This window comes from Pteropus medius, unplaced genomic scaffold, assembly GCF_902729225.1.
Source record: "Pteropus medius unplaced genomic scaffold, Ma_sr-lr_union100, whole genome shotgun sequence".
In the NCBI taxonomy this organism is placed as follows: Eukaryota; Metazoa; Chordata; class Mammalia; order Chiroptera; family Pteropodidae; genus Pteropus; species Pteropus medius.
The window spans coordinates 745,415-773,406 of NW_024356397.1; the positions used below are offsets into that span (position 1 = coordinate 745,415).

The window sequence follows — 27,992 nt, forward strand, 5'->3', positions numbered from 1 at the left end:
CCCTATGGATCTGCGAGGCCCTGGGATGACAGTGTTAGGGACTAGTCCCCTGGAGAGGGTTTCTGCCTCTGCCTGGCCTCTGAATCTTCCTCTCACCTGCAAGGTTTCTGAGCTCATAAGCCATGCAGCCATCTTTCCTGGGTGGATGGGGAAAAAGAGTATTTGGTATGTCCCTTCACCACCTCTCCCTAAAACCTCAGTGCTCAACTCGGCGTTGTGGTGACTTCAGGGTACATGCCTGGAGAAGTAGAAGAATATCTTTGGAGTGTTATACAAGACAAAAGTTCCTGTGATTATAATGGAGAGGGGACCCAGGTGGCCTGGTAGTCCTGAAAATGGGAAGGTGACTTACTTGTCATTGTACAACTTATGATGCCTTTGATATTTCAACCAAGTACATATATTTCCTATTTAAAAAAAAATAATAATTAAAATCAGACAAAAAACCCAATAATAACAACATAGAATAGATCCAGGGAGGTGGAAATTTGATACCGTGAGGACAATGAGCGGGCCCTTTTGGCCCACATCCACCCTCCTTCTCATGTGGTGTCGCCATTTTCTAGAGATTCAGAGAGGAGTGTGGCTGGTCTGATGTCACACAGCATTTAGGGGTTAGCAAAGGTCTGGGGGTCAGTTGTCCAGACTCTCAGTGTCGGTTTTCTCTCCTGGTTTTCAATGGCCCGGTCTCCCCCTTGACCTCTCCATGTTATTTGCAGGGTTGTGTAGATGCTATGAATCAACCTTCAAAGAGATATTTTAAAATGTGCATGGTCTTAAATGCTATCATTCCCAGAAAGTCATATCTTTATGGAGCTCTCCTTTGTCTCCTGTGTGGTATCTGATAGTTTATTCCCTCTCTTTCTGCCTCCTTCCTCTCCATCACCCTTGACCATCAAAGTGGTTCCCCACTGCAATTTGGCCCTGCCCCTAACAAGACATGTGATCTTGAGCAAGTCACTTAACCTTTCTGTGCCTTTGTTTCTTCTGTAATCGAAGACCATGACCTTCCTCCCACAGCTCTTCATTCATCCATTTGTACAACAAGCAAGTATTCTGTGCCAGGCGCTGAACTCGGCACGGAGGATCACACGAGACAACATATGTGGAGTTAGTACAGAGACACAGAGAGTTATTGCCAAGGCCTCCTTCCTTGGCCGCTTTTCTGTGATGAGCATGAAAATCTAGCCTGCTCCTGGAAGAATTGTTTCAGTCTACTCCCAACCTCTCAGCTTCCAGCACTGTTCCTGGGGTGAGGCTGACATCCTTTTCTGGATAAAGTGTCAGGGGCTGCAGGAATAGCCTCTTTCCCAGGCTTTTCCACTGGCTAGATCAAAAGGCATTGCTTTGCCTGCAAGAAGGAATAATGCTGAAATTCATTTGTGGGTCTTTAGTCTGGAGCTTCAAAAGTATCCACCTCTCTTGATCTCTAGAGGTCCCATTCCTGAGAATCTGCTCATGTTCCCACTCTGTGCATCTCTCCCTTCCTGAGACACATCTCTTTGAGGGCTGGCACAGAGGCTAAGAATCTGGGATAGGAAACTCACATTTGCTCTCCTCTAAATGTAACCTGGGCTGTGGAAGGAAAATGGTCCCTTCTTTAAAACAACCACCACAACCACAGAAGCTTGTTTCAGATGAGGAAAAGAGACGTTTCCAGAGCTCTTGGAGAGAAATTGTCCCCACTCCCTGCCTGGCCACTGAGGATTGGGTGAGTATCACTTGGAAGGAGAGGCATTTGTAGAAAAGATGTGTTGCTTCAGCCCTGGTCATGACAAGATCCCAAGTCAAGTCATAATGATGAACTTTGGGCAAGGAGGAATCACGTTTAGACAGAAGGAGGCATTTCCTGATGAGTAGAGACCAAGTTTAAGGAGAGCTTGTAGAGAATTAGACAGTACCATTCCAGACACAGTTTTCTCAGAGCTGGGGGAAGGATAAGATGATCTTGGGGTTGCAAAGGATTCAGAGATTCCATGATGCTGCAGAGTTGGCAGGCACTGGGTAGGAAGCCAGGGAGATGTCAGCTCATCCATATCTAGAGCACAAACCCCACAGACAGGGACTAAGTTCTTGGGAACCTCCAACATGCCCAGCACAAAGCCTCACACAGGGCAAACTGGAGAATCTGACCAAAGAGGACAAGTCATTCCCTGGAAGAGGTGTCAACTCCACCATCAGGGAAGGACAGCTGCTTTAGAGCTCCAGCAAAAAATGGCTCCAGACTATGGGACCTGGAAGTCTTTCTTCGTATCCAGCCTCAGTGCTGCTTACCACAGCTTGCTTTGATCTCACTGCAACGTGTGGGATTTACCCATCTCCAGAGGATGAACTGAGCAGGGAATAAGGGCCTTGCTTTCAGGCCTAGCCTGTTGTCCCTGGGAGCAAAACGAGTTGGCCAAACTCTCAAGCACCTGACTCAGCTCCTGGGGAGTCCCACGGAGAGTAAGGGAGTGTGTTCCTCCATGGAACTGCCAGACTCCATGAGGATGTAAGCAGAGCAGCAGAGGGCAAGAGGTGTTGAGTGGCCAGAAGAGGTAGAGTTCAGGGAACCCCCTGGCTGAGGTGACGGAACTTTTTGGATGCTCAGCCTTCCACCCGCCTGAGGAAAGATGGCAGCTTCTGGACTGCAGGAACTGGTGCTGCATCATTTCAGCAGCCCCAGTGCCCAGTACAGAACAGATGCTCAAAACCTATGGGCTGAATGAATAAATGAGTCTGGGGGCCAAGTGCTGGTCCCTCCTGCAGTCAGAGCGGGTCTTTGGATAAGGGATCCCTTCTCTGGCCTCAGTTTCTCCATCTGTAAAAGGAGGGGGTTGCACTAGATTAACTCTAAGTTTTTTTTCCACCCCTGTTTCCCTATTCTTTCACACCGTTCCTCTCCAATTCTCCCCGCTTTAAATCCTTGTCTCCCATTTCATCCGCATCCTCTGCCCTCCCCATCTCAGTGTCTTCCCTCCCCAGCCAACTTTCTCCTGTTTTCCCTTTTTACAAGTGTTTCCCCTTTTCTGTTTCTGGTGATTTCTCTGGGCACTAACTACCCTCGCTGCAGCCTTCTGTGTTCTGGGTTCCCCCTCCTCCTCCCTCGTTTCTAGCGTCCCTTTCATTGACCTTAGACGCCAGAGCGGGAGATTGGAACAAGGGGAGGGGTCCTAAAGAAGACTCTGGCCTGCTTCTGCGGTGGCCAACCCGCCCCTCTCCCAGCAGCGGGTGCCGCGGTGCGCCCTCGCCCCACGCTAATGTGATCTGGAGAGACCCTGGCGGGCGGCGGGCAGTCTGGGCCGAGCGTCCTGGGCGGCGCTGATGGATGGTCCCATGACAGTAATCGCAGATTGAGGACGCTCTGGCGACGCTCTCGTGCCCGCGGCCGGCTGTTTGGCGAGCTGGAGAATCCCTCCCTCCACAGCGCCTGCCTCCCAGGCGCTGTCCCCAACCCACTGGGCTTAGGGGAGGCCTGAGGCCCGAGGTTTGGGCGGAGGTGGGGACTTTCCCTGCCTTCTCTCTCCCAAGACACTGGTTTCTGTTTTGTAATCGTCCTGGGATCCTACACTGGGTCTGTGATGCTGAACAAGCTACTAGGCTCCTTGAGCCTCAGTTTCCCCTTCTGTGTAATGGGAATTAATGGACTTTCTAAATCTGGATGGAGAGTGTTAGCAGCAAAAGAGAAACACTGAGAAAAATTACCAGTCTCCCTTAAGAAGAAATCGATTTTTACTTTCAGTTCACAGGACTCAGTATAATCTAGGCTAATGTATGAAACTGAATGGATATTCACACACAGAATATATGTTTATAGACATACACACGTCATAATGTTTGGGGGCTGTCTAATAAATATATCTGAATTTAAGAGATGGCAACATCAGTATTGCTTAGATGTCATTAAAGAGAAGCACATCGGCACAGGTATTTCTTCAGGCGACTGCCTTGAACAGGACTCTTTCTCCACTCCACTGAAGACCACCTACTGTCTAAGTCCCATTCCCCAACCAGTCTTGGGATCTCCCTCAATCTAGGGCTAGGCTGACTAATGGCTGTGAGGAGAGGATCCCCTCTTGGGGATATGTTCTTGGCCTATTTCCTAACCCCTCACCCACACTTCCAAGTGACACGGAGTTCTAAGGCTTCTCTACTCCTCCACCCCCAGAGGAATCCCCTTGGGTCTGGGCCATGCCAAAGAACTGGAGGCAAGGATCCAGAGCCAATTACAATTCTGAGAGCATGCCCAGACTCATCCTTACTCCCTTTTAACCTTTCTCTCTCGTCAGAAGCCAAATTAAGTTAGTCTTGAGTTTTGATTTAATTCCTGAAATGGAGTCATAATCTGTTTAGTGTCCTTTTTTCCCAAGCCCTGGGTACTTAAGTGCGTGTGTGTGCGTGTGTGTGTGTTGGGGGCGGGGAGGGGATAGGGGTTAATGAGAGAGCAGTTCAATGCGTTGTGGAGAACTTTCACACACACTTAACCTCCAAGCAATACCAAAGAGCAGGAGACACCATGGCCTTGATTGCCACTGGTGGTATAATGATGATGATGATGATGATGATAATGATGGCAACTAATATTTATCGGGTACCTCCCATGTGTCAGTACTGAGCTAGGCACTGTCCATGCATTCCTCACTTCTCACAATTATCTTCCACGTAGGTACCATTAATATTCTCAATTTAGAGATTAAAAAACTGAGACTTACAGAAGTTGAGTGGCCTATGTTCCATTCTACAGCTATTGATTAAACGGCAGTACCCAACTTTGAAACTACAGACTACAGAGCCTGTGCTCTTAACCACTTAGCTGAGTGACTGTGAGCAAGATATTTAAGTGCTACTTGCCCCACTTTCCTCATTTGCATAACATAGATAATAAATAGAGATAACAATATACTCCCTTCACAGGGTCGTTGTGTTGATTAAATGAGATAAGGCATTCAGCCTACTCACAGTAAGCATTCAATTAAGTGCCCTAAACATTGGGGTAAGATCGAACAAGGGAAGGGGTATAATGCAATGTAATGGGTGACTATTATAAATTGTGACTGTCGATAATCATAATTATCATGTTTTGAAAAGCACAAGCTATCCTACAAGGAAAAGACTGTCATGCTTATTTTACAGAAGAAGAAACTGAGTTTCAGGTAAATTAAGTAAATTGCCTAAAGCCAACTAGTCAATAAATGGCAGAACAGAGTTTGTATTCAAATATTAGGCTCCTGGACTCCAAAGCCTGCTGTTCCCAGCACCCCCAGAGTCAGGAGAGACTGGCCTCTCCTGGGGGAGGTCAGGGCTGAGGCCAACAAGCCCAAGTCACACCTTCTACCACCTGGGACTCAATTTTCTCCAGGTAAGCAATGTTTCCTTAAAGGTACAGGAGGAGAGTAAATAAAGAGGCAGCCAAGACAGTTTCTCCCTCCCCCAAAGTTAATGTGGAACTTTCCCCACACCCCGCTCTCCTTGCTTTCCTGTTTCCTTTGTGCTCAAGTTTGTGGCCATTAAATAGAAGAGGAGAAAGTTTGAACCAGGCATGAAATATTTATCAGTTAATTACAATATGCAGATTCTGTTCCTGGGGGTGATTTATCTTTTTGGAAATATAGGAAAAGATCCTGGAAACTTGTACCCTAATTGCTTGGCCTATTATTGTAGCAACCAGGTAGAAACTCCATTTACTATGTAACTACAAATTTTCCTACTAGCTGCTTCTGCCTCTGGTGGTCTGGGGGCCATCTGCTTTTCCAGTGAGAGAGAGGCCTCTAAGAGGTCAATTTGTCCATTTTCCTGTTTCCTTAAACAGGTGGCCTCTTTCTATTTCCTGATAATTGTAGGAAATGAAAAGGATAAGAGTCTTCGAAATTCTGAGATCTCAAGAGAAGCAATCCTAAGCGACGCCCTCCCCCACTGAAGTCATGTGGCTGCTGATGGGGGTACCCCATGTGGAGAAGAAGCTCTCAGCCCAGCAGCCTCCTCCCCACTCCTCACTCACACACAGGAGAAAGGCAAAGCGGCAGCCCTCCTCTCACCTCTTATATCACCTCCTAGGGCCCATATCGCAACCTCTGGCTGCATCTTAGCATCAAGTGAGGAGTTTTTTTAAAAATCCAGATGCCTGGGCACTGCTCCAGACCAGCCGAATTAGAATCTGGAGCCAGATATCAGTATTTTTTTAATGTCTCCAGAGAGTCCAATATACAGCAAAAGATGAGAACCTCTAGGGCTAATAAAAAAGTATGGCTGCCTGATAAAGGGGCCCTGCTTATATAGGGGCCCTGCAAGACTATATAATTTTTATTTCTCCCTTTCAGGTGCTGGAGGAGGTGATTGCTTCACTTTTATTGGAATCTGAAGAGCGTACTTTTCTCTCCTCACAAGAAGCTTCTAATATTAATAACTACCATTTATCAAGCCCCTGCTGAATGCCTGTATCTATGCAAATAAAATTTTATCTGATCTATACAACAACTCTATAAGGTCAGTGGGTATGTCCATTTTATGGATGGCTCAGAGAGGTTAAGTAATTTGCCTAAGGCTGTACAAGTAACAAGTGGCAGATCTGGGATTTTGAATCCAAAATCCATTCTTTTAAGCACTGTGCAACCCCGCATTTCAGTTTCTCAGTGCTGGAAAGGAAGTGCTTCAAAACCAGTATCTGAAGGGCCTAGGGAATGTCTTGGGAAGGGAGAGGAAAGAGAAGCAAGGAGAAGTAAAGAAAGGAGCCACATGTGGTTGGAACATGCAAGGAAGAGTGGTGGTGGGTGGGAGAGACTGTAGAGGCTGCGTGGAGATGAGATGAGGTACCTGAAGGAGGGTGTGGTGAGGGAATGGGGCAATGGCTGTGGAGAGACCTGGGGATTGGGGTCCAGGAATGGGAGCTGGCAGCCAGAATGACAGACAGAATGACAGAACGTGAGTAGTGCCCACAGTGGATTGGGTAGCTGGAGAAGGGGAGGGACCTTGTGCTGAGGAGGGGTCTTTGTGAGGCACACAGCAGTGAGGAATTCCCCGCCATGAATACTAAGGGCAAGAAGAAGAGAAAGGGCCAGAGGGGGCTGGGTGATGTTTAGCTGCTGGGGTGATTAATGGGGGTGAATGGAGGGTGAAACTCAAACCCTTCGAACTGAGATGGTGGGGAATGGTTGTCCAAGAACAACAGTGCACTGTTTCATCCAGAAAGCCAATGTCCAGAGGAGGGGCAGTGGGGAGGACGCCAGGCACAGTTGCTCCTTCCCTTTTTTCCCAAGGTCTCTTTATTTGCCATCAAACAGTAAATTAAAATATACTTGCCAGCTCTGGGGGACTCTCTGGATGGGCTTCCTACCTGCCTCCTGGCTTGTGGGAGAACCAGGGGTTTTGGATGGCAATTGAGATGCCTCCATGGACCGCTCCGCTCCACCAGGGCATGAAGTGGTGACATGCTGGCTGGTCCACTGGCTTCCCTCTAGACCAGACAGGCATGAGGAGATGCATAGGGGTTGGGTCCCTGAATGTCCTAAGGAAGGTAGCACATTCTTAAGGCAAAGTTCTTAGAGCGGGCCTGGCCTCAGGGAGGACAGATGAGTTGGGGGAAGGAGGAGGGAGGCCTTGGAATCAAGGTGTTGAGCTGGGTTTGAGGAGTGGGGGTAAAACTTGTGGGAAGTAGAGGTTTGAACTCCCCTCCCTCATTTCTGTCTCTCTCACTAGGTGCAGTTGCCTCGACTTCCCCACTAGCATTTTTAGAGAGCAGAATGAGGGAGAAGGGGATGAAGTGATGTCTCAGAGGACGGGAAGGGAGCTGCAGGCAGGGATTTAGATGGAAATTATCTCACAGAATAGGAGCAATTTTCTCCCCGCTAGGCCATTACAGATGTGAAACAACTGGCAGATCCCACTTCCTCAGCTCCAGCTATCCAAGGGTATGGTGCGTATTGAAGTCTTTGCCTCCTGCGGGACAGCAGGATGGGCAGAAAGGGAGATCAGGATGTGTACTCAGGGGTCGCCAGCGGGCTGAGGGAGACCAGGAACTCCTGAGGGCAGGGGAGGCAGAATGCCCATCCCTGATCCCAGATCACTAAGAGTCCTGTCACTAGGGCTTAATTCCTGTCTCTACACAGAGCTTGACCAAGTTGCTTCTCCTATTGGGGTCTCACTCCCAGTTCCCACTCTGTCTTTCCAGGAGCTAAGCCTACAAAGCACTTTGAAATCTGAAGTTAGTGAGAAGTAGTTTATCGAGTGCAAATACTCTGTGAGATACAGCATGACTTGACTGGTAATGAGGTAACCATTCTACAGAGGGGCCGAGTTCAAAGGCTGCATTCCAGAGGGGCTGGGCCTCAGTTTGCTTGTTCTGAGGGCAGGGGCTAACAGATGCTGCCCTCTGCTTCTCAGAGAAGGAAATAAAGGAGCCCACTGGAGAGCAATGGTCACAATTAACAATCTTAATTATGAATTAATAATTCATAATTATTCCAGACTTGCAGATAAGCACAAATCTGCTAAATTATTTCCCAGGGAGTGGGTGGGAAGGAGACTTCAGTGCAGCCATTACTTCTAGAGGCCCTTACATTCATTCCTCTGCTTCCCGACCAGACCTGGAGGAGATTCATTCATTTCTTAGGCTGAGTCCTTCTAACAGAAACCCCCTTGCCCCCAAAGCTTCTAAACACAGTACTACACTGCCTCTCTGTTCTTCCTGAGGCCAGAGGGCCAACATGACCTCAGAACCTGGACTTCAGATTTTTGGGGTCTCTCTGTTCCCTGCCATGTGTTCTGCTATTTATACATGAGATGCCCTGCAGGAGGGGCTGGCACTGGGTGTCTCAGGAATGTGTGGCGACCTTTCTCCCTCTTCTACCTCCCTTCTCATGGGGGTTGCCTTGGACTGCTCATACTGTGATAGAAGGCCTCTCCAACTTCATGTGGGAAGGGAAATAGGGAGTACCCCTTCTCCTGTGGATATTGTTGGTTCCATGATCTGGATTTGAGGGGCTGACTCTGATCTCCTGAGAAGACATCTACATAGCATCAATAATGGGCTAGGGAGGCATGTCCAACACCAGAACTAGCTCTCTGCTGCTTCCCTCTCCAACACCCATCATCTCAAATTTCCACTCCAGCAGATTTTAAAATATCTTACAGAAACCTCGAGAAGAGCCACTCAGCCCCTCACAGCCCCAGGGGATCTCCTTCTCTCAGGAATCTGAAAAGGAGGAGAGATCCTTGTTCTTCCAAATAATAAACACCTTAGGCTACAAAGGGGCTTTATCTTCTGGCCATAGGAGATTCTTGACCACCATCTCTGCTGTGGAACCACCCTCTTCAAAATGCTAGAAGGAAGGAGAAGTGAGCAGATCATGGGGCATTAGAAAGGATTTCTAACGTCAATTCTACAGCTTTTCCATCAGCCTCATCATTTGTATCAAATATGCATGTCAAGCTAAATCTACAGGATGAAGGGAGTTGGAACATTGGGACCTAAAAGCACCCTTTTCAAAATCTGTGGGTACATGTGCATACTTGAAAAGCTGCTACCAAGGTGGATGATCAGCCAAGCAAACAGAGTGGGCATCTAGGGCCATAAGGACCACACACCTTGCCCACCCTTCATCCCAAGCTCTGTCCTTCCTTGGCCCCACTTTTGGTCTCAAGAGGAGCATCAGTTAGGTGTGATCCAAGTTATCCAGATAATTAACTGTGAAAGCACGAGTTGTTTTTGAAAAAATGCCACTCTTTTGGCCTCCAAAAATGAGATCCTCAAATCCCTTCCCTCGCTATTCCTATTCTCTACCCCTCTCCCCAATAGACACTCCCAAATCCTAGCTACAAAAATTTCTAAATACAAGGGGTAAACTTTCTTGATCTACCATTTTTCTCCACCTGCAACTCCTGTCCCCTCCCCCTCCCCAATTTTTTCCCCTCTCCCGCCAGAGCCTCCGCTCTTCGCTTCTTTAAAAAAAAAAAAACGAAGAAGAAGGAATTTTCAATAGTCCCACTTGTCAAGCGAAGACCATCTTTTAACCTTCAACAGCAGCGAAAGCCGTGTGAACTCTCGGTGAACCAAGATTGAAGTCATAAATCACGCGTACAAAGGCGGCTGCGGAGGCTGGCGCGGGCTGCTGCACCTTTAACGCTTTCTGGGGCTGACAGGCGGCGGCCCAGCTAAAGTTCACAGCGCCCGGGGAGGGCCCGCCCCCGCCTCCCCTCCCCCGGCCCCGGCCCCAGCCCCGGCCCCGGCTCCGGCCCGCGGCGGCCGCCCGACCCTCTGCGAGGAGGCCCCTTAGCTGCGCTTGCAAAGGGAAGGGGGTGCACTTTTGCTCCCTCCACCCTGCTCCATCCTGGCCAGTTATCTGCCCTCCTCCCTTTCCTTCTCTGCTTGCTGTATTTAAATAGGCAACTAGATCCGCACGGACACAATAATTTAGCTTGTTTTGTCTTTGGCATTTTCTACAGGACCCCAAGAGATGGACCTTCCCCTCTCCTTCCTCCCTCTAGAACTGGATCCTTCATCTCTGTCTGCACAGTCCCAATTATACAGATCCTTGGGGTTCCAATAGGATCTGAGTCATTGGAACCAGAATACCTGGCTGAAACATGCCATATAATTAGAAAGGATTTTCTTTTTCCTTCTTTTCTTTTCTTTCTTTCTCCTTCCTTTTCTAAGAGAGTTGGAATTGGCTTCCGCGTGTCTGGGGCGGAGAAGCGGGTGGGGGAAAGAAACACCTTCATACAAGACCCGGCTTTCAGCCGGTGCTGATATCTCCAGGCTTCCAGCGCCGGAGCCCGGACTCACTTCTTTCCTTGGCTTCTCCGCCTCCTACTCCGATGGCTTTTTCCTTCCCCCCACTGACTTCTCGGTTTTATTAAAGTTCAGCAACTTCGCTTGCCTTTCCTCCCCTCTCGTTTTTTTCTCCGAAAGCAGAAACCAGCCAGCCCAGCGGCCAGCGGCACCAACACAACCTGGGCCTACCGCAGGCAGGGCCTCCCTCAACCTGCGCGACGGCCTCCTGGACCGGGTCCCCTATTCATCCACCGTCCCTGCTGGTGTGCAGCCGCTGGCCTGGGGGATCTGAAGGACAGGGTCTGGGGTAAGAGTGTCCTGTCTTCCCCTGGACCCCCAGGCTTGCTCCAGAAAGTTAGGAGGGTGGGTACACCCCGACTCAGTCAACCTGCTCCCCCAAAACCCATGGCCAACTAATCTGATATGACAGAAGCGGGTGATGGATTTGGTATATGTTAATTCACAATGCCCTTTTCTCCAGAATTTAACTATAAGTTAATACACACCGGAAACCACGCGCATACACGCTCGTTAATGGGCTTAGGTATTAGCGAGTCCTAACGATGCATACAAATGTGCTCTGTGCTCTGTAGGCCCCTCAAGATTTATGGGCCTTGAGCTCTCTGAAGCTGTAAACAAGGAGAAAAAAAGAGAGAGAGAGAGACTGGGGAAAAGAGACAGAGGTCTGACTCACCCCTCCAGTTTGTGGGAGAGAGGGGATCTCTGCAAGTGGGTTCTTACTTATTTTCCTTTCCTTACTAGCTCTGTGTATGTGGGTTTTGGCATGGGTCTGGGGGTGGCATTTGCACTTGAATGCTGGTGCTAAGGCAATGTGTCGTTTGTGTGCTGGGGTAGGAGGATGTCTGCCTCCTGTGAATTGCTGTGCGGAGCCACTTATGGGCATTTACCTGTGAGTATGTATACACCATGCTAGGAGCGTGTGTGTGTGTGTGTGCACGTGCACACACGTTCGTATGACAATCAGGCCCTCATCAGGGCCTGGCTGCTGTCCCCTGAACCCAGTGAACAAATCTCTAACAACAATCATAATAACAATAAATAATAAATAACAATAAAAATGGTAGTTAACAGTCCCTCCCTAGCAGGATAACAATAAAATGCAAGAGGAGAGATTTTGAGGAGGGGACAGAGGAAGGAGTCATGATCATAGCATCTGAGGGGAAGACAGGAAAGGAAGGAAGTTAGCTTCTCTACGTTTGGCCAGGGATTGGGTTTGGGAACCCCCTCCCCAGATAAGGTCCTCTGGCTAGAGGAGCAGAGAGAGCCAGGAGGCCGCTCTTTCTTGCTGCTTTTTCTTGAGCTTTTGCTTTGCGTGATTCAGGAGAGGGACCCCACATATGGGGGTGGTTAGTGACTTTGGGGACTCTCTGGAGCCCCTATTTTAAAGAGGAGGCCAAGCGTGCATGTCAAGCTGAGGAGCAGAGAAAGAAGAGGTGATGACCACAGCTGGGTTTTCAGCACGGCAGGGCGGCCGAGGTGCCCAGGAGGACTAGCCACCCGCCGGGCAGGGACAGAATTTATGGCCGGCCCTAGAGAGGGTAGAGTAAGGCTCGTGGCTCTGGTAGGCCCAGGGAAATTTCCCTTCCTACTGTCTTTTGAGAGAGAGAGAGAGAGAGAGAGAGAGAGAGAGAGAGAGAGAGAGAGAGAAAGAAGAAGAAGAAGAAGAAGAAGAAAGGGATTGAGGCTCATTGCATTTTCCTTCACCGGATTCAAGTGGAGCAGATTTCCATAAGGGAAGAGAAGACACGTTCTCGGATCCTTCCATGTTCGCCTCATTCTCTCCAGGTACAGTTTTCTGATAATTGTATTAATTTATTTATTTGGGGGAGGAGAGAGTCAGAGGTATAAAAATACGAAGCTGGCCGGGGAGGAAACCACTCCAACAGTTTCGGGTCTAACGAAATTTCCCCCTTTAAAAACAATTGTATCTAAAAAAAAAAAAAAATCAAAGAGAAAATATAAAAACACAAAATAGCCAACTTTTTAAAAGAGAAAGAAAAGGGAAAAAAGTGACCATAACAAATGAGAATGAGAACTTTTAAAAGATTTAAGTCACAAACCGTTTCAGAGGTTTGGATGCTTTTTCAACAGCCGGTGACCCATCTGGTCTGAAAAGAGACGGAGAAAGACTTTCCACTGAGTCACTTCTTTAAGAACAGAGTATACACAAAGATTTGAAAAAGATCCTGGGTGTCCTTGCATTTGAAAAACAACACGGGGTGGAGGACATTGCGGTAACCAATCGGACAAAATAATAAAATAAAATAAAACCAGTTGCAACGCTGAGCGCAGGGAGCGCGGAGAGGGCCCAGGTCTAGGTTCCAGGCAGCGGCCGGGCGAGGCAGCTTGCCCGGGCCATGAGGAGCCGAGCCGGCGGGTACCGGCTGACGATCTTGCTCGGTCTCAGCTTCCCCAGCCTGGCTTGTAACCCTCTTCTGCCCAACCTCTGCACCCCTCCTGCTCTCTCGGTAGGGATGCCCAGTTGGGGCTTCCCTGGTTGGAGGGTTTGTGGTCTAAGAGGGGGCAAAGTGACTCAAGCCGGTCTCTGATTCATTTTTCTCCCCTAGGCCTCTCCACTTGTCCGAGCTCTCAGCCACCAGGAGACTGACACGGAAGGGGTTTGGGGGGCTGCCCTCCACCAACTCCTGCTTGGCTTCCCAAAGTCCAGCCACCTTCAACCCTCCTTGGGGGAAAATATCAGTGCCCAGACACCTCTGCTCTCTGTCATATATGACTGCGCTCACTTCAGGATTATCCTACAAAGAAGAAGAAGAAAGGCCGGCTTAGAGCCGTGTTTACATCTAGTTCTACTGATCCGATTCACATCTGGAGAGTTTATTTATAACTCCCACTATAACTCTCTCTGTTTGGAAGCACTGGTGGCTCTATTGACAGACTGATGTCTAGAAAATATTGCTCTATCTCTAACCATACCTAAATGTGCTGTGGTCGTATTTACAGATTTATGCTTGAGGAAAATATAATTATTTCCATTGTGTTTCTGCATATACAATAGTTACAGGAGCAGATTTATATATGCGAAAATATATGACTCTCTTATAGCCATCCAGCTTTATGGACATTTGATATCCTGACAGATTTATATCTCTGAGCATCTACATAGATAAATGTATATCGTTGGAATTATGTATCAGGAGATATGTACTTATTGATTGTGATATAGAGTAGTTAGAGCATTCGCTTAGAGCCATATATGGCTATGGAGATATTTCTATATTATTATCACTATATATAGGCATATCTATTTATAACTACATAGTTGTAAAAATAGACGTAAGTAATTATAGTCCTATATATATATATGCTGTTATCTCTCTCTAGAGTTATAGACACTTGTGAATATAACTCTATAGGGATATCTATATATATATAAGGGTGTAATTGTCTCATGATGTGTGTGAATTGAGGCTTAAGCTAGTCTATCTCTGTACAGACATATTTATATGTAGAGGCCGAGAGAGACTTGTTCTTGGAAATATTTCCAAGGGCCAACTGGAAAGCCGTATTGGGTCATCTAGGAAACCAGCTAGCAGAGTTCTTACTTATGGAGGGATGAAGTTACACAAGGGTAAACAGAGCATAGGGAGCCTCAAGGAGAGGAAGCGAGTGGAGAGTGATTGGGGCTCGCAAGAACAGATAGATCAGGGAAGAAAGGGGTAAACACCTAGCACCCACCCGGAGATGGAAACCAGTTTTGTGAGGGGCCAGCACAGACAGGCATGGGTGTGGGTCTTATGGAAGGCGAGGCAGTGAACAGTCCAACAAACCAGAGATACTCTTCCCTGAGGGAGGGAGGAGGCCTCCATTTGGGCTTTTAGTGCACTAAAGGTCAGCAACCACCTAGCCTCTCTCACATTCCTAGCACATTTTTCTTGAACCCTAATTTTGAGGTCTCAAAGAGTGAGCTTTGGAGGGGAAAGATTTAGGAGGAAAAGGGCAGGGAGCAGGGTACACTTTCACCACTGCTGCTTTTTGATAATACAACCAGGAAAGCGAGGCAATGTGGCCAAGTAAAGCTTGCTTTCACCTGTGCCTCCTGCGCCCCTCGTGAGTTGTGTGGCTGGGACTGGGAGCCTGGCGGATTGAGGAGTGAATTTTCCAGTATTGGGCATATTCTTATGGGGCCTTCCTCACCCCACCTTCTCCAAGGCCTGTGCATCAGGGGCCTGATCCTACTCTGCTGGGTCACTCATTCCTCTTTTGCTCCCCAAATTGCGTTTCCCTCCCCACTAGGTACATAGGGGCCCCTCCAGCTCGCTAACAGCTTTGTCCTGGGTTTTTATGAGAACTTGACTTTTAAGAACAGGGAGCATGGAGGGAGTCTCACTCGGACACAGCAGGCTAGCAGGCACCCAGGTCCCTGGCTGGAGCTAGGCCAGGAATCACATGGCCTGCGGCTACAGGCAGGGCCAGTTGTTAGTGCCAGGGTGGGGAGAGTAGACCAAGCTGGCGATGGGAGAGGGGAGGAGGTGGCAGGAGCCAGGAAATGGGGGAGGAGGCGAAGCAGGCTCTGCCCCCACCCCTAGTCTCCTGGCTCCCCAGACTCCCAAGTATATGAAACTAAACCAGAGCCAAGACCTGGGCTGGGAAGGAGCCCCCTATAGGTCTGAGGGGCCCAAAAAGGAACTACCACTTGGTCCATTAAGAAATATGCAAATAAAAATAAATCAGCAGAGACAGCCAGCTTGGCTGAAGGAAGTCTCTCTCTCTCTCTGCCCCAGCTCTGCTCCAGGGATGCTACCAGAAGGAGCAGAATTAATGTTTCAAGTTTTTTTAAAAAAACTTTACAAAGCGCACAAATTTTCTAGTTCACTAATACCCTTTAATCAGGTTGCTCTGCATAGTTATTTTTTATCGTCATCATTCCTTGCCCCGCTCCTGGCACTTTGGTCCTTGTAGAATAGTTTCCTTCTCGGGAGTTTGGGGCCAGGCAGTCATCGTCAGTGAGTGGGGGTGAAATAGACAGGGTCAGTTTCCTCATCTAGTGAGGATCCCAGTCTGTAGGGAAGGGTTAGTCTTCCCTTCTCCCAGGTTATGAGGGAGGTGGACCCTCCCAAATTGGTTCCTTTTTCCCCTAAGTGGGGTGAGGAAGGCCCCATAAGGCTCTATCCTTAGAGGCAACCTGCCCTGTGTCTGGGTGAGGGACTGAGGTCCAGAGAGGGGGCTAAGTTAAACCTGAATCTCTTTTCTCATCCCCCAGCCTATGAGTTTCCTCCTCTCCTCCCTCCAACACCTAACACCCACAGGGTAGTAGATGCTTTCCCTAAAGAAATGCAGGGAAGGGGAACTGAGGAGTCTACATTTACATATGTTTGCCTAAGTGGGACTCAGGCAGGTGTCTATGCTCTGGCCTGGAGGAGAGGGGTATTGCTGTAAAGCTTAGAAACTGCGGGCTTCAGGTAATGATTGCCTTGGCCAAAGGCAGGAATGAAGAGACACTAACCATAGATTGTTGAGCTTAGAGAGTTTGGGTCCCTTTACCTGGGCTGGAATGGCTCTTAACTGTTTCTGCATCCCAGATCCCTTTGAGAAGCTGATAAAAACAATTGCTCTCTCCCCAGCAAAATGCGCATACACAGTGTTGTTCATAGTTACTGAGATTCCCCGGGAAGCTTGAGATCTCCGGGATGAGCATCTCTGATTTGCATATTTTCCCTTCCTTTCTGTGACCCTTCCCCAGTTGTCTGACTTAGCTTTGGCCTTCTCTGAGTTCCCTTGCTTGGGACTCAGGAAGTTTCGCCTGAGAAGTAAACCTTGCCATTCTCAGCGAAGCCCTTTTTCCGTCTTTGCTTTACTAGAGCAAGCACCAGGCAGAGGCCTTGCGTGCTTATGCGAGCTCCTTAACTGCTCCTCTTCTGCAGAAATCAGGAGAGTGGCTGTTAACTGAAGCCGGGTCTACACTGCCCAATTACTCCACTAATTCCTGAGGGTGGGGTAGGGGGTGTCTGGAGGTACATCGGCAGCAGTGAGGGCCGAGCTGTAAGGGGACCAATTCCCATCTCTAATGGAAACTTGGATGCAAGGAGCAAGTTGCAATTGCTATAACAATAGTCATAATAATAACAATAATAATTTATTTAGCATATCATTAGATGTGTATTTACTATCTTCCCTCTCCTTTTTTACAAGTGTCTCCTAAGGAATTCTCACAACACCCAGGGGAGACAATAATAAGCTAATTACCACCCTTCAGTTCCTTCTCCTCCTCCCATCCACAAAGTCACCCTCTCAGAGATGGAGTGGTTACAGAACTCCTTTCTGTTTTATACTTGCTGAAGGCAGTCTCCCCATTCCCAATTCTCTTCTCCCATTTCTAGTTTTTTTTTCCATCCCTAGTAGGGAAATTTCTCCATAATTCGGAGGAGGAAAATCTGGGGAGGGGAGTAGCTGAGGCCCCTTCTGTGTCAGTCTCCTGGTGGCTGAGAGCTTGGACAAGCCGTTTCCCTGATATCACAGCAATATTTAGGATAATGTGGCAGGAACTGCATTTTTACTTCTCTAATTGTTCTTTGTGGGGACAGAAACACCTGAACAGGGTTTAGAGGCAGACCAGGTTAGAGAGAGGACGTGTGCTGCCATGATGTCAAAACATGAGTTAAGTGTAGGAGTGTGGCCAGTCTTGCAAATATAACATCCACATCAGACCTCAGAGATGCCAGGCCCCATGTGCCTCATTGGCCACTTTTGACAATGGAAAGAAAGAAAGAAGAAGAAGAAGGAAGGAAGGAAGGAAGGAAGGAAGGAAGGAAGGAAGGAAGGAAGGAAGGAAGGAAGAAAGGAAGGAAGGAAGGAAGACACATGTGTGTATATTTGTGTACATGTATGTATATATATAAATTTACATACACATATTCATACATATTTTTTCGAGTGCATAGCCATGACAATGGTTACATTTTAAAAACACTAATTTCTTTGTACTTTTAAATATAAATTCGTATCTTCTCAGAGATTATAGTTAAAACACAAACCAGAGACATGTTTTTTAGTGACAGATGCTGGGTGGACCACCTAAAAGTCTCCCTGGAGTTACAGTGCTCTGCAGAGCATACTTTTAGTTATTCGTTTCTTTGGCCCCAACCCAGGGGGGAGAGCTGTAGCTGATGTCATAATAATCTTGGTCACAGACAAAGCTACTGGGCCTGTTATTGAGATACTGGGTATTGCTACCTAGACACTGAAGCCAGCACTCCACTTCTCTGTCCAAATACATAATTGCTTCTGGGAAGAAGCAACTCCAAAATGGAGGGTACAAGAGCAAGGGAGAGTCAATATCAAGATGAACTGGAAAAGTCAGAATTGAATGTACTTCTTAGCTCTCTAAACCATAGGTAGCATAGTTGGCATTCTCAGTGGGTCCCATAGTCAATTTGGGGTCTTTTCCTCTTTCCATAGTCCTCATGTCTTTCTGCTACCCATACTTTCCACTGTGTGCCTCTGGCACTTTTACATCCCTAAACCTATCAAAATTTACTTATCCTGAGTCCCAGCCCCATCTCTAGGCCAGATTGCCAGATTAGGAAAACTTCACCAATGTGTTGAAATGTACTTTCTCCCAGGAAACTGTGCTTTTTGGTAGGGGTTTTCAGAAACTATTGCCCAGATGGAAGGAATGGAATTTCAGACTCACGGCAGGTGATATAATACAAATTTGTGTGAGGGTGGTTTATGATTTTTCTTAAACCATATCATGGAGGCAGCCACCCATCCTGTTTGTTGGTAAGGCCACCCTTGCCACAAATCTAAGTGTTTCAGGCTGCTTGGAGGGGTCCAAAACCCTTTCTGTTTCTTTTATCAGCAGATCTTAAAAGGTAAAATTAAGTTGGAAGAAGACTGGATTCCATCCAAGTAAGAAGATTATGCACGAATTATCAGGGTCTGGGCTCCTGATTTGTTGAGAATATAGCGGTCATTCATTTCATGACTTAGTTCCAATTCATAGGTAGTGTCCTGAAGTCCCCTCAATATTCATAACTATAATAGCTTCCATTTATAGAGAAGTACTATATGGCAGGTGCTTTGTGCTAAATTTGATGAGGAAATGTTATCTCAGAAAGGTTAAGGCACCTGCCCAAGGTCGCATAGCCAGGTTTGAACTCTAGTTGTGTGTGTCCTCATCTGCTGGGTTTTAACACCACTAACTCATGCCACCTGGGTTAGATAAACAGCAGATAATAATGAAAATGAAAAAAAAAAATCCCTGAAATAGTTTTACATCCTCTGGACATACAGAGTGGCGATCCGCAAGGCACTACTACACTGGCTTCTATGGTGGCTCATCCAAGTGCATGTGCGCTATCAGAATTTTCATCTCCCTTAAGTCAGTTTTACTGGCAGCCTCTGTGATTTTTCAGCATGATGACTACTCACCCCTTTCCCAAGAGTAGAAATATACCCATAGTTCAGGCATCTGGTTTATAGGAGAATCCCTGAGTTCCCACTTCCCCAGGCAGAGTCTAGCTTTCTCACAAGGTCCAGCCAACATGAACTGAGAAGTATCTTGAGATAAATTTTCAGAGCCCCTCATCTCCCTGAGCTTCCCCACTAAGCACTACTTTTCCGGTTATATCCTTGTTTGATAAAGTATCACTATGGTGCTTTTGTATTTTAAGGGATGTGATTTGGGAGGACTGCACTTAACACCATGTGTTCTAATGGTGGAACTTAGTCTTAAAGCACTTTGGTAGCAGGATAATTGGGGAGGGGGAAACAGAGCCTCCCCAGGGGCTTTAAACTGTATCACAGCATAAGGCTGATCCTGCATCTCATTATCCATTAACTTCAGATGAAAGCTATAAAATTGGATGCCTTTATTCTGATATTTGAAACTAAGCAGATAGTGGGCTGATTTCTCTGTTTTTACCTGGTGGCTAGCATCATGCAGACACCCTCCCTGTCGTCCTGCCCTATCTTGTCTTTGCCTCTTTCGCCTCAGGGGCAGGGTCCTTAAGGGAAACAGCTCCCCATGGTATGTGTGCAGAAGCCCTGTGAAAAAGGTTGAGATGTCAAATGAGGAGACACCACAGCTAACACCCCTACGCCCCCACCCCCCACCAACTCTGGAATGAAGATGGAGAGTTTTCTGTGCCTGGTTTGGTTCACTAAGACACATAGTCCATCATTTGATTTGCTACAAAGAATATTCCTTCCCTGCCCCCAGCATCCTCTAGTTTTTGCTTAGAGTCTCAGAGCTGGAAGGATCTTAGTGATAATCTAAATTGAACCACTTCATTGTGAAGGAAGGGAAACAGAGGCTCAGACAGAGACCAGAACCCAGGTGTTCTGATCCCTAAGCCAGTATTTTTCCTACCACTACACTGCATCTAGCTCTCTTTGCATTTCAGCTGGATGCTTTTGGAATTGCTTCCTCCCAACTCTAGGATCGAAGCTTGCTTACCATGGTAGAGAACACAAGCACTAACCACCATGATAATGTGGGCCCCTCTGCCTGGATGTGGCCTCTTTTTGGTATATGCTTCATCACATCCATACTATAATCCCACTGCAGCCCACCTGTGATTTCCGTGAAATTAGAGGGCCTCTCTTCCCCTGTTTCTGCACCACACAACATGTCAACTCACCTCAATCCACTCCCCAGAGCTGGCCAGGGCCTAGACAGGGGCTGAAGGTCTCAGGGCAGAGAGCAAAGGGGTAAGCGCACCATTTTTTTTTGCCTCTGACTTCCTACCCTCAGCCTCAGATGAGGAGAGAAAGAGGCTGTCTTGAATAGAAAGTTTTCCTTAATATGTCGGCAAACCTTCCTCAGTCTTCAAAAGAAAAAAATTCCCTTATTGTCCAATTTTGAGGACTGAATGCAAGGGAAGAAGATTGAGCTTAGCATGAGGAATGCTGATTATACGTAAGAAAGAACTCACAGCCATGAGAGTTGTTGGACACCTGTATTCTCCAACTACACCAGGTAAATTCTCGCGTCCCTGTAATGGTCAAGTTAACCTCAAGGGTTCCTTCTAGTCCAAAGGTTCTGGTTAGAAATTTTCTTTTCCCAGTGTTTGGTGGTCTAATTCTAGATTCCTCAAGCAGTGCTCACTCAGTTTCTTATCGGGCCTTGGCTCTGAAAACATTTTTAAATCTTATGTTGGTCCTAAACAACAACTTCCCCATCCCTAAGGGGAAAAAAAATGGAACCAATTCGGGAAAAAAAATCCACCAGATCACTTAACAGTTTGATGTGGGCACAAGAGTAATGGATTTGGGGTTCAGAGCCTTGTTGTTTGTAATAGACTGAAGTATGGCCCCCCAAAATTCATATGTTGAAGCCTTAACCCCCAGTACTTCAGAATTTGACTGTATTTAGAAACAAGGCCTTTAAAGGGGTAATTATGGTAAAATGAGGTTATATGAGTAAACCTTAATCCTATATTATTGGTGTCCTTATAGAAGAGGAGACTAGAACACAGACAGATACGGCGGAAAGACTATTTGAAGAAGACCATCAACAAGCCAAGAAAAGAGGCCTCAGAAGAAGTCAATCCTGTTAACACCATAATCTGGGATTTCTAGCCTCCAGAACTGTGAAAAATAAATGTAAAGTACCTAGTCTATGGTACTTTGTTATGGCAGCCATAGCAAACTAAAACAGTATCTAAATATGTCTTAGCCATTCACTTGCTGCGTGACCTTGGACAAGTCATTAAAACTCTCTGAGCTTCAGTTTCCACATGAGCTCTAAATTTCCTTCAATAACTAACATTCTGTGAGTCTTTATAAAAGGAAAGCCCCAGTTACATTACACAACTTTTACTTTCTTGCCAATGATGTTAGTTGTAAGAGGACACAGTTCTAGACACATGTACTCATGCAACCACCTACATAGCCTTTCATTACCACACTATCCTTCTAAGCTTACAGTCACACGAACCTTTCACTACTCTAAATGCCAGTGTAGATCCAGCTTGCAATGCAAACACATTTAGGTCTCCTGACTCAGATGCTCTCTCTTTGCTGCATCTCACAAAAAAAATTGGTTGAAATTGAACATTTTAGTCAGTTGACTGGTTTTGGTGAACATAGTGCCAAATATCCTCACTGGTTTATCTCTACATAATTGATAGATCTTGTTTTTAAACTGTCAGATTCTGTCCATCTTTTTTGACTCGGAATCACTCTGTGGCCATGTAAGTCCTAGTCAATTCCATCACCGTTATTCTTTGAATTGATTGGTAAGTTCCCTCAAAAGAATCAACCCAGACAATTGACACAGCTTCACTCAGGCCCAGAGAAAGCACTCTCAGGTCATGTCTATAAGATGCCAAAACATCCACTCGGGTCAATCAATTCAGTGGGAAATCAGTCTAACCACCAGCTATTGCACAGTGTAGGCAAAACAATGTTCCCTTGTCAGCCTGAGGTGACTTAACTTTGTAAATGGCCAGTGTCCTTCCTCCTCCTTATTGAGCTGACTTGTTAGGACAAAAAAATGTGTGTTCATATGGACACATGCACACATACATGCCACACCACACTACTCTTAGTTGTCTCTTTTGGGGAGAGAAAGGACTTGGTGATAAAAAAAAAAAACTTATGCTGGCAGGGGCAGTGGGAAGACCTTGGGATGACTTATCTCAGGTGTGCATTTTTATAAATGGGACTCAGATTGAAGCTTTGGCCGATAATTGCCCCATTTGATGGAATGAGAGAGGAGCCAACTAGAATGGGGCTTGGCCATGTTAACTGGTCATGAATAAAAATGACCCAATGTATATTTGCATATGTTTGGGCTTTTGTATTTAGCTTTTTATACTTTTGTTCCAGGGCTTGCATGTTTGTATCCCCACATATTCACATATGTCTGAATGTTTGGGTTTGTGTTCCTGTTTTCCGACATGCCTGAGTCTGCTGATATGTACTTGTACATTTGCATCTGTCTCTGACTGTTTGCATGTGTTTGTACATGGCCTGTGTATGACCAGTTAGATTTGCCTGTGCCTCTGTGCATATCTCCTTTTGGGTTTCTGTAAAAGGATGCAATTACATGTATCTGCTTGTCTTTAGAGATCAGTAACTCCAAAGTGAGACTTCAGACATCTTGCAAATGCCTGGCAAGCCAAGGATGAAATCTGATGCTAGAGAATAGTTGGGCTGGCCCTCTGCTCAGATCCCCTCTGGCTCAACAACCATTTTTGCCCAAGATGAGATCTGCAGTGTCTTCCAAGGACCCCTTCTGTCTATCTCCACAACATGTTGACCTCCAGGGTCCTCTCTCAGCCCATTTTTAATGGACCCAATGAGTAGAGATGAGTCTCTCGAAGTGAACTGGGATTTTAAGATGGAAATAAAAAAGGAAACTTCATCTTTTTCTCCCCACTCTCTTCATTTTCCCTTATTGACATTCATCAACTCTGAGCCTGAGGCACAAGGGAGACAGCTACTTTGCATTTTTTAGATCTTTTTCACATTTTAAAAGCTAAAAAAAATTGCTAAAATTTTTTAGGCAGGTATGATAATCATATTGTGGTTATGCTGTAAAAAATGTCTTTATCTTATAGATATTCATTCAACTGTTCACAGAAGAAATTCTATGATGTCTCGGATTTGCTTCAGAATATATGAGGTAGGGGTTGGGTTCAATTTAGATGAAACTAGATTGGCTGTGAATCGTTCATTGTTAAAGTGAGTTGATGGGTACATGAGCGTTTGATTACGTTGTTCTCTTCATGATTTTGTTTGACTTTCCTCTAGTAGAAAAGAATTGCGTTCAAAAAATAAAAATAAAAAGAATCTTGTTCGCTCAATCATCTCCTACTATTTCCTCTCTACATTCCCCATCTGGAGATGTAGCAGAGACTATAATGATTTTCCCCCATTATATGGATAAGGAAGTGGAGGCTCACACTGGGCATGATTTGTTTAAGGCAACTGGGAGCAGAAATCTCTGACTAGAATTCAGGCAGCCTGACTTCTTACCGAGGGTTCTTCTCACTGGATCGTGCATAAACATGAGCTTCATACAGCCATAAAATGTAGAATTTGTGAGTAAATACCTATTAATGAAAGAACTGAAACTCCAGTTGCTCATACATTTGCATGGGGCATACCTAGACAAGTATATGGACACTCAAGTATTCCACATTTGCATTTATAGACACATACGCACTTCAGTTCATACAGCTATGCTCATTTGTACATTTGGTTGTACATTTGTAGATCACTTATTTTGAAAGGTACATTAGACATAATGTATGGGGGGAAAAAAAGAAGGGGATCAGATTTTTACTTCCTCATGTGTCTCTTCTGCATGCTCATGCACAGAGCTGGGCTATCTACATACTCTTGGTGAGAATGAACCAACAGGAAACCTGGAAGGAAGAGATGTCCCTGACAAAGGACAGATCAAGCCCAGGACCACAGATAATTGGATAGTTTGGTAAGGAAGGAAAAACATTGGCAGGCTGGTGCCTTGTATCTCTCAACAAAACTAATTTTGCACACAGAGATACAAGACATTTTTTCCTCTCATACATAGCTATGTTCATATAAAAAATCCATCTATACTCTTTCATAAATAGTTGTGCATTGCACACATCCACCTCCCATATACATGTTATGCAGCCATGTCTTTAGAGAGAGGGATTCTGAGGGGTGAGCTCAGGTCTAGGAGTCAGAGGACAGGAGTTCTAGTCTACTGTCCACCACTTGCTGAGCATGTCATCTTCAGCAAGTCACATCACCCTTCTTTTGTTCAGTTTCCCTTCTGAAAAACAAGATTGATATTAATAGCTAAGCTGTTCACATCAAATAATGCTGAACACATAAAAGCTATTTTATCTATAAACCTATATTTTACTCTACATATTCATACAAAAATAATGAATACACACCTATAATATACATAGAACATGTATGTTTGTATATCTATCTCTCTATATCTAATCTATGGGGTAGAAAAATTGAGTAACTTGCTTAAGATAACCAATTTGATACAGTATGAAATAGGGAAATGATGATGAGTTTTGGAGTTAGAAATACTACTAAATAGCTAAAAAGGTATCCAATATAATTATGAGGGGAGGGGAGTTGGGAGGACTGGGTGAAAAAGGTGAAGGGATGAAGAAGTATAAATTAGTAATTACAAAACAGTCATGGGGACATTGCGTACAACACAGAGAATATAGTCAATGTTATTGTAATGGCTATGTGTAGAGCCAGATGGGGTGCTGGAGTAACCAGGCGATCACTTCATAAACTATATAAATATCTAACTATTGTTCTGTATACCTGAAACTAATATAAAAGAAAAAGAAAAAAGAAAAGAAAATGCTTGTCTTTGAAGGATACAAATCTTGAGGCATCCAGAGTGAGCCCCACCTAGGGAGCTAATTCCATTACCATAAAAACCACACCTGGAGTGAAGTTGCACTTTGTTCACTGTCCGGAGGAATGTAGTTAGCTAAGGAGAAGAAGGAGAGTAAGGAGGGGTGAGGTTTCTTAAATAAAGAGACATTTGGTTACATTCTTCCTTCTATGTTAGTTTGCAATGCCTGTGACTTTTTGTTTGTTTGTTTTAAACTTTTCCCCCTTAGTTTTATTGATTTTTGATTGGCAAATAAAAATTGTATAAATTTAAGAGTAAAAAAATTATTATTATTATGGAGTGACTTCCACTGGTAATTTCCGTTGGTTAAATTAGTGATTCTTAAAGGGTAATCCAAGGATCCCTGGGGTCCCAGAGGAGGCCCTTTCGGGAGCTCTATGAGTTCCCTTCTCTCCCAACTATATATCTGCATAAGGCTTTCTACTTCATACACTTGAACCTAAGTAATATAGCGCAACAAATTGAATACAGAAACAGATATGAGAATCCAATTGTCTTCTATTAAGCTAGACATTAAGGAGAGTTGGGTAATGTAAAACAATGACATTCTTCTCACTAAATTGTTTTGGAAAATATAGTTTTTTTTCACAAGAAGTTTGCTATGTTTATATGTAAGAGATTTATTGTTATTTTAAAAGATTTTTAAAAGATTTCAGTTTTAATTTCTAAGAAGATAAATGTTGTTGATATAACCCATATTTTAAAAAGCTCTTTGAGATTCTAATAATTTTTAAGAGTGTAAAAGGGTCTTGAGACCAAAAAGTTTGAGAACCACTGGGTTAGAGCCTGTGTTAGAGGACGAGAACCTGCCAAGGCAAGACCAAACCACATAGCAAAACTCAGTTGCTCTAGGCTGCTTGCCCTTGGGCTAGTGCTGCCCTACATCCTCAATGGTGCTCTCTGCCAATCTCGGTCCTATCCTAACAGCCAGTGTCCATGGCCATCATTAGTAAAAACTTGGAGTGGTTCAGAGCACCCAATTCGGGGTCAGGCAAGTCTGATTGGAGTCCTGGCTCTGCCAGTGGAGCATATCATTAGCCTCCCAGGCCTCACTTGGCTTCCCTTTTTGTAAAATAGGGATATAATAACTTCCTTACAGTGTTATCATAAGGCTCCAATGAAATATCAAATTTAGCACAGTGCTAAATATGCATGGTACATACTAAGCACTTAAGAAAATGCCTATTATTGTTAATAATAATAATAGATAGCACTTACTGAAAGTTTTCTGTATGCTAAGCATTCATCTGAATGTTTTTCATACAATAATCCACTTAACCCTTCAGTACCACTGTAAGGTAGTTAACAACCCTAGGAGATAGTTACTCTGCAGTTGTGGTGGTGGTTGTTTTCTGGTCTTGCATATGTACAAGAAAAGTGTAGATTGGAGGGTTAGATAAATGTTTGTGGTTTTGATATAACTTCGACATAGAAACAAGAATAATAAATAAGGAATCTGATCTTCCAGAAGCCTCTGACTCCTACCTGCTTCTTCTATAGTCACCCCAGGCCTAAGGAGCGAAGTCGCAGGATCAGAGATGAGTCCTGAGGCCACGTGATCTTCAGGAAAGGGTCAGGCCTTTGAGAACAGCGTATCTGGTGATGGAAACAGTGGGATATTGGTCAGTCAAAGAGCAATTGAGAGTCTGCTCGGTTTTCTATGAAAAACTGGAAGGTGTAATAGGGCAAAGAAAGGGGAGCTTGGGCTCTAAAGGGCGAGACCCCGGGGGTGGAGCAGAGTTCACCGCGCAGTGAACCCGTTTAGCCGGCCACGCAGCCTGCGGCCCCCGCCCCGCTCCCTATTGTCCGCGATCCGAGCCCGGGGTCGTGACCCAGCTGAAGGCGACACCGCGCCCGGGGCGGACACAGCGTGGAACCCGGAGGAAGAGCCTGGCCGCCGCCGGCCTCTCGCATCTCCCTTTTGCCCGGGCTGGCCCTATTTAGTGATCCTCAAGATCCCGGCTGCTCACAGAAGGGGAGCTGGGACCCCCAGTGAAGGCAGCTTGCTTTTTGCCCCATTCTCTTGTGCCCGGCTTCCCAGGAAGACAGAGGCGGTAGCGGGAACCCAAGGTTGGGCTTTTTGACAGTGTCTCCTACACTCTCCGTTTTAAGGGTTTTCTGCCCAGAAGTTCAAATATACTTTCCTCTCACAATCTCCAACGCTGAGAAGGGAGGGTTAGAAAAGAGGAGTGTGTAGAGGTGATATTTCTTTGGGCTTGACCCATATCCCATTACGGCTGGCAGAGTGAACCTAGAGGACCCTACTCTTAGGGAATCTGAAAATTAAAAATTGCCCCTTTTCATTTTTTAGACTCTTTAACCCTACTCACCCTCAAACATGCTCCAAGACCCTCCCTACCCATCCTTGTCTTCTCTACCTCCTGATTTATCAGCTAGCTGGGCCTGCAGGAACCGGCAAGCAGGAAGGTGGAGCTGCAGAAGCCCTTACTCTGCTTGCGTGGATGTGGGCTCAGCTTCTGGATGTACCCTGTGCTCACAGAAGCTACAGAGCTGACACCAGAGAGAAGAGCAGAAAAACCCTGAAGAGCAGAGGGAGAGTCAGGTCTGAGAAGGGGTCCCCAGACCTGGAGAGCAGTGAGCAAACCTTGGTTTCCTCTCTGCTCCCCAAATCCAAAAGGGATCCGAGCTCCTAGAGCTGCACAGGTTTTAATGTGGCTGAGAGACCCCTTCAGGCCTCTGATTCAAATGGTACACTCTACCATTTTTGATTCTCAAGAGGCAGCTAAAAATCGGGTACCCAAAGCAGCCACACGCTGCAGGAATAAAATTAAAATGGGGCTAGGGATCCCGGGTGCAGAAAAATCAGGCTGAGAAGGGTGGCCAGTTCTCTCAGAAAGATTGGTCAGAGGCAAA

The 27,992-nt window shown here is 45.9% G+C and overlaps 2 long non-coding RNA genes across 5 annotated transcripts; both read left to right on the forward strand.

Moving 5' to 3' along the window:
• Positions 1–10,176: 10,176 nt before the first annotated feature.
• LOC120602127 (uncharacterized) lies at positions 10,177–26,714 on the forward strand. 4 transcript variants are annotated; one of them, XR_005652633.1, is made up of 4 exons: positions 10,177–11,051; positions 11,600–11,654; positions 18,588–20,705; positions 21,185–23,538. It is a non-coding gene; the product is annotated as an uncharacterized LOC120602127 (long non-coding RNA). The 4 variants fall into 4 exon arrangements; XR_005652634.1 differs by lacking the exon at positions 10,177–11,051 and adding an exon at positions 26,619–26,714 and having other exon boundaries at positions 11,480–11,654; positions 21,185–23,357; XR_005652632.1 differs by lacking the exon at positions 10,177–11,051 and having other exon boundaries at positions 11,480–11,654.
• LOC120602126 (uncharacterized) lies at positions 11,677–15,484 on the forward strand. The gene is made up of 2 exons (XR_005652631.1): positions 11,677–12,550; positions 13,333–15,484. It is a non-coding gene; the product is annotated as an uncharacterized LOC120602126 (long non-coding RNA).
• Positions 26,715–27,992: the final 1,278 nt, after the last annotated feature.